Source organism: Phalacrocorax carbo (genome assembly GCF_963921805.1).
Source record: "Phalacrocorax carbo chromosome W unlocalized genomic scaffold, bPhaCar2.1 SUPER_W_unloc_9, whole genome shotgun sequence".
Lineage (NCBI taxonomy): Eukaryota > Metazoa > Chordata > Aves > Suliformes > Phalacrocoracidae > Phalacrocorax > Phalacrocorax carbo.
The window spans coordinates 204,756-211,401 of NW_026990260.1; the positions used below are offsets into that span (position 1 = coordinate 204,756).

At 41.6% G+C, this 6,646-nt stretch overlaps 1 long non-coding RNA gene across 1 annotated transcript in view; it reads left to right on the forward strand.

The window, feature by feature from the left end:
• LOC135310918 (uncharacterized) overlaps window positions 1-6,243 on the forward strand; it is a 102,293-nt gene extending 96,050 nt beyond the window's left edge. The window contains exons 3-4 of the long non-coding RNA XR_010370862.1: window positions 2,203-2,361; window positions 6,225-6,243. This is a non-coding gene — a long non-coding RNA (uncharacterized LOC135310918). The remainder of the gene's footprint in view (window positions 1-2,202; window positions 2,362-6,224) is intronic.
• The last annotated feature ends 403 nt before the right edge of the window (window positions 6,244-6,646 follow it).

A 6,646-nucleotide genomic window follows, 5' to 3' on the forward strand; every position in this document is an offset into this window, starting at 1 on the left:
TTTTCCTTAGGTCATGTAAGAGATGCCATTTACCATTTCTGAATTACAAACACAGGTGAATTCCATGGACTAGTGGTAGGTACTATGTGTCCTGCACGTAATTGTTCATCAACTAATTTGTATAAATGGCACAAATTGACAACAGGCAGGGGCCACTGTTCCACCCATACCGGAGTTTGTGTTTTCCATGTCAGTTCTAAGGTGGCTTGTGCCGCAGTGGCCCTCAGGATAAATTTGACCCAATTTGCACTCCGCACTGACACATACAGTCCCGTACTGTCATGGTTTTAGCTGGGATAGAGTTAATTTTCTTCACTCTAGCTGGTATAGTGCTGTGCTTTGAAATTAGCATGGAACAAAAAACCTGTTGAGATAACACACAGATGTTTGGGCTGTTGCTGGGTAGCGCTTATACTAGTCAAGGACATGTCTAGCCTCCCATGCTCTGCTGGGTGCACAAGAAGCTGGGAGGGGAGGGGGCACAGCCAGGACACAGTCAGTGTCCTTCTTGTAGCGAGGGGCCCAAAACTGAACACAGTACTCGAGGTGCAGCCTCACCAGTGCCGAGTACAGGAGCACAATCACTTCCCTACTCCTGCTGGCCACACTATTCCTGATACAAGCCAGGATGCTATTGGCCTTCTTGGCTACCTAGGCACACTGCTGGCTCATGTTCAGCCAGCTGTCAGCCAGCACCCCTAGGTCCTTCTCCACTGGGCAGCTTTGCAGCCACTCTTCCCCAAGCCTGTAGCATTGCATGGGGTTGTTGTGACCCAAGTGCAGGACCTGGCACTTAGCCTTGTTGAATTTCATCCATTTGGCCTCGGCCCATCTATCCAGCCTGTCCAGGTCCCTCTGCAGAGCCTTCCTACCCTCAAGCAGATCAAAACTCCTGCCCAACTGCAAAATTCCTGAGGGTGCACTCAATCCCCTCATCCAGATCATCAATAAAGATATTAAACAAGACTGGCCCCAAAGCTGAGCCCTGGGGAACCCCACTCGTGACCAGCCGCCAACTGGATTTAGCTCTGTTCACCACCACTCTCTGGGCTCAGCCATCCAGCCAGTTTCTTACCCTAACTTAACTTTACCCTAGACTTAACTTTAAGTCTAAAGTTAAGACTCTCTTGTTGGCCTCAGAAGCACTGCTTGGCAAACATTTGCTCTTGCGTACCCCCACAATGTAACAGATGTACTATCACTTGCTTCTCTTTTTCTCCTTAGCTGGTACAACATCAGTTTTCCCACAGATGTCACAAAACCCTCAGACAGAAGCAGCTTAGATCTTCCTACTTAATTTTTCTCTTGTACATGAAGATGATAATACAGTGGGCCTGCTTCCTTTTGGCTGCCTTTGGCTTTAAGCACAGCAGCAATCTATGACAGAGTTTTCATCATTGAAGACATCAGTGCAGCTAGAAACAGATGAGAAACAGGTATGAGGGGACAGTAATCATAGTGCATTTATTCAGGGGACAGGAATCTTGCCTTCTTATAGAAGTGCCTCGACTACATATAGTGTGCTCTACACTGCTTCCCAGCAGAACAGAACAGAACGCAAGTTTTGGATTAAAAACAAGGAAACAATAACTGAGAAGTATCTTTTCATTTTTGAAATTTGAGAGGTTTAAAGCTTCCAAAGTGATTATTACCAAGAAAGTTGGAGTGGTTAGAGGAGGACGTATTATTATTACCAAAATGCCCTCTGGTGCTAGCAAAAGAGAGGAAAATCCTTACATTGTTGGTTTCACTATCCTCCTCTTCAGTCAGCTCCTTCCTGCTCTCCACAGTGAAAAACAATGGATTTTTTTTTTGATGCTGTCTGATCAGGACTGGCGTAAAAACTACAGCTGAACTTGGAGTCTAATATATTGCAAGCCATTCTTGGACAACCTAGATATGGCAGTCCAAGAATGGCTTACAATTTACTAGTTCTTGGGAACTCCTCTACAGTTCACAAGAAATGTAGGAGCCTAGGAGTTAAACACTACATTACAGAAATGACATAGGCTAACAGGCTTTGTGCAGCCTCTCATCAGTGCTGGTAGGTGTGGATTGGGAAAAGAAAAGGAGGAAAAATTTATTGCACAATAAATCAAAATGTGCCAGACAAGTTTTCAGGGCAAATACAAATCTGTGTTACAACTCTGCACACAAACCAGTGGAGACAGAACTGTTTGTGCAATGTTTCACTCCCCACAGCCAACAGCTCCCAAAGGCAAGCTTCACTGGGGAAGAGCTGTTTGACAAAGGACACAGTGGTTGATCCTGTTTCAGTACAGATTTCTGTGAAACTATCTGCAGCAGACAGAGAAAAAACATGCACGACAAAATCCCACGCGGAGAATGCAAAGTCAACAGGTGGGTTAATTGACTGGGGGAGTGGGGTGGGGTGTCCCAGTATACTGAAGTCTGCACTTAACTGCTCAACAAACACAGCAGTGCATTGCTTTTGCATGCTCATTTATCAGTAAATGTGACAACTGGGATGCCATGTCTCAGAAGAGAGGCTGAATATATATTTTTTTCTTTATATCTAGCTGATGGTTTTCCTGCAAATTACAAGAAATACAGTGCTTTCCTTTAAGAGCAAAAATGGAAATGGGCTTCTTGTCAGCAGAGAGACACTAGAACTCCCATTTAATCTCACTTTCTTGACAGTAAAAAGCAGAGTTTAAACATCCTGCAAACTCTACTGATAGCTAATAACTTGGCTCTCTGAGAGCTAAGAATAAAAATTCTTACTGGAAAAAACAACGTGGCCCTTCCTCTTAATTGTATCTTCTGTGCAGTGCATATATTGAATGCAAAGATTTGCACCATATTTTGACAGCACATAAAGTAAAAAGCTCAGTATAGGCATCTGCAGTATCTACTGCTGGGTAAGTAGAAGAGATTCTCTTTTTTGTGTACTGTGCATTCCTAGAGAAGAGCATCTCCACTGCTATTTCGTGTGCCTGTCCAGTTGTTGAACATTAGTCATTCACACTAAACATTTCTGAAACTGATCCAGTGACAGAAGAAAATCCTTCAGTCCCACTGTTAAAACTGTTCCTGATGACTATTGTATGTACTTTCTCTAACAGAAAATCATGTTGGTTAACCTGAAAAATGCACATCTGCTCTAAGTATGTAGAAATACAAGCTATATTGGTTATTATTTATAATTCATATGGTATGTTTAGCTTTAACACAGCACCGTAAATATGCACATAATTGTTTAAAAAATAGTCAGATCAAAGGATGATGATAGTGATATGTGAGAACAATAATAAATGTAAATGCTGACAACTATTTCCATAAAAAAAGAGTGATCAAACGTTCATAGGAAACAAGCATCAAAGTCATGGGAAGGTAGTCTGACCAAAGCAAAATCATCACAACATGGAAAATCTTTACTTTTTGTTGTTGTTGTTAATTATTCTTTAAGCCTTACTGCCATTTCAGAAAAGGCAGATTTTTTGATAGGATGATTTGATACTGATTCGCAATGTGTGCCATGACCCACAAGGTAACCATTGATTTGTAATTCTGGCTTCAATTTTGCTAAACCTTCACATAGGAAGAGGTCTGACTGCAACCAGTGGGACAATGTCCTTGAACTAGGAATGATCCCAAAAAGGTCTGTACACAGAGCATCAAATCCACTGATCTGTGTCTGTGGTAGCTCTTCATTCCTGCCAGATGGGAATAAAGTGCATTTGCTGAACAGGACCAGTAAACTTTCAAACACACACTCACACCTGTATGTGCTTACACATGTTCACCATGCTCTCTCCCATGTATCAAATATAAGCCTTGAACTGAAGGCAGTTATAATTTTTACAAGAAACCAAAACAAATAATAAGAAATAAAATTTGTGGCATTTTATATAAAAGCATTAACACTTTCTGGCTCAGATCCCACTCAGCCTCCCCATCTCCACAACCCACCCTTTCTATATGATATCCCACAGCCCCCTTGCTCCTTGGTCCATTAGGTAGGCATGCTGTTTCCCATCACACAGCCACTCTTCAGGAGGAGCAACATTTGCATATGCTCTACACTTGACCTGGAAGCGCTAATAGGACAGTGTTAAATCTTTTCAGTATCCTGGATGTCATCTATGTAGCTTAAGAGGATGGCTTATTTAGAGGCACACCCCAGAAACCCCACCCTGCTACAAGCTGCCAAAGCAGGTCCCATCCCCTCAGTGAGAACCATGAGTCTGGGCTGGGCTAGCTGGTTCAGGTCTCCAGAAGGTATACCAGGGCCCTTTAGGGAGGTCACAGAATAATTCTGCATCTGGAACATATTCCATAAATACTAGGAAAACAAAATTTTTTTCCTTTATTTTTAGGCTGCTATGGTAGGTACCTTGTGCATCCTCTTACCAGTATATACTGAACAGCCCTACCTGAGTGCAATATTGCTGGGATTATGTAAAAAGGATTATGCAAACTCTTAGCCTGTAACATGACCTCACCCTCCCTCTAAAATTGTTTTTTAAAGTTTCTGCCTTTTTGCCAGACTTGACTAAAAATCAAAGTCATGCCAGTGCAAGTTTGGTTTCAAAAACCTGCCTTATTATCAGACATCTCTTTCATGCAGACAGCTGTCAGCTTTAATGTCAATGAAAAGCTCATTCCAGTGCATAGTTAACTTCTTCCATGTACTTTTCATTTTATTGATATATACAATGTTCATATTTTCCTTTATATATTTAAGAATTAGGTGTTTCCTTGTTTCTTTCCCTTCACATGAAGCTATACATACACTTCTATAATTTTTTTTTATAACAGAAATTCTTTTCCCATCAAATTCAATTATTTCCACTTTAAAAAGAAGAAAAACATTGAAAACAAGCTTTAAAAGCTTTAAAATATTTGTAAATAAATGGCTATTTTATTATATAAAAGCATTAGGGTGTCTCCAAGGTACTACAAATAAAATAAATGAGATTATTATTGCTGGGTAAAGGACCACTTAATGCCAGTTTTCTGTGGGGAAAAACAAATCAGGGTAATCCAATAGGGGTGCTCAGAAATATACAGCAAATACTTAAAAACTTCAAGGATCTAAAGCAATAAGTGAAAAATACATGCTGAGGCAGCAATATAGAACAGGATATGTCTGTTCATCTTTATCTTAGGGAGGTAATCTTAGTGTCCTGAAAATGATGATAGGAAGCCTATTTTATCAGCATTCTTCCAGTTTTATACCGACTGATCCAAAGGAGTTCTACCAGCATAAATGTGGAGTAATGCAGTGTTGAGCCAAGCCTGGATACACAGAGCTGAAATAGAAAGTGTTCGGCATTGGGAGGATGTGAATTACTGTCTGCAAATCACATAAACAGACCTGCGTGTCTGCCCTGAGCAAAGCAGTCATGTCAGGGTAAATTTGGCTCAACATACTGCTATAGCAATCATCTAGTAATGGCTCACCTTCCAAAGATAGCACTACTACAAAATTAGTAACTCAGCTATACAGCCATATAATTGAACTGTTAAAAATCCAAAATGAGCCTTGAAAATGACTAAAAGGTGCATAATATTTACTAGATATAGACATCAAGGAATGCATTAGAGGTTGATCTGTATTCCCTACCCTTTTTACTTACAAAGTATGGCAGTCTCCCCTTCTCTCACAGATGCCCTGCCAAATGCCTCAGCTGCAATTCTCAAGTCAAAAAGAATTATGGCATTTGGAATTTGCAAGATCAATAGTAAAGAATCACAGAAACACAGTGTCATGGTTTTAGCTGGGATAGAGTTAATTTTCTTCACTCTATCTGGCATAGTGCTGTGCTTTGAACTTAGCATGGAAAAAAATGTTGAGATGTTTTGGCTGTTGCTGGGTAGCGCTTGTACTTGTCAAGGACATTTCTAGCTTCCCATGCTCTGCCAGGTGCACAAGAAGCCAGGAGGGGAGGGGGCACAGCTAAGAGAGCGGATTCAAACTGACCAAAGGGATATTCCAGATCATGTAACGTCATGCCCAGTATGTTAACTGGGAGGAGCTGGCCAGGGGAGGGAGGCAGCAATTGCGGCTCAGGGACAGGCAGCGTCAGTCGGCGGGTGGTGAGCAGTTGTATCGTTTGTGTTTCTGTGGGTTTTTTTCTTGTTTATTTCTTTCCCTTCTTTTTCCATTTTATTATATTAACATAATTGTCATTATAATAATAATAATTATAATTATTATTTTATTGTAATTATTAAACTGTGCTTATCTCAACCCACAGGTTCTTTTGCTCTTCCGATTTTCTTCCCCATCCCACAGGGGTGGGGGGGAGTGAGCGAGCGGCTGCATGGTGTTCAGTTGCCAGCTGAGGCTGAACCACGACACACAGAATCACAGAATCCCAGGTTGGAAGGGACCTCAGGGATCATCTAGTCCAACCTTTCTGGGAAGAGCACAGTCTAGGCAAGATGGCCCAGCACCCTGTCCAGACAATTCTTGAAGGTGTCCAACATGTCCGAGTCAACCACTTCCCTGGGGAGATTATTCCAGTGGTTGACTGTCCTCACTGTGAAAAATTTTCCTCTCATGTCCAATCAGAATCTCACCAAGAGCAACTTGTGTCCATTCCCCCTTGTCCTCTCCAGGTGACTCCTTGTAAAAAGGGAACTTCCATCTTCTTTGTAGCTACCCCTTAAGTACTGG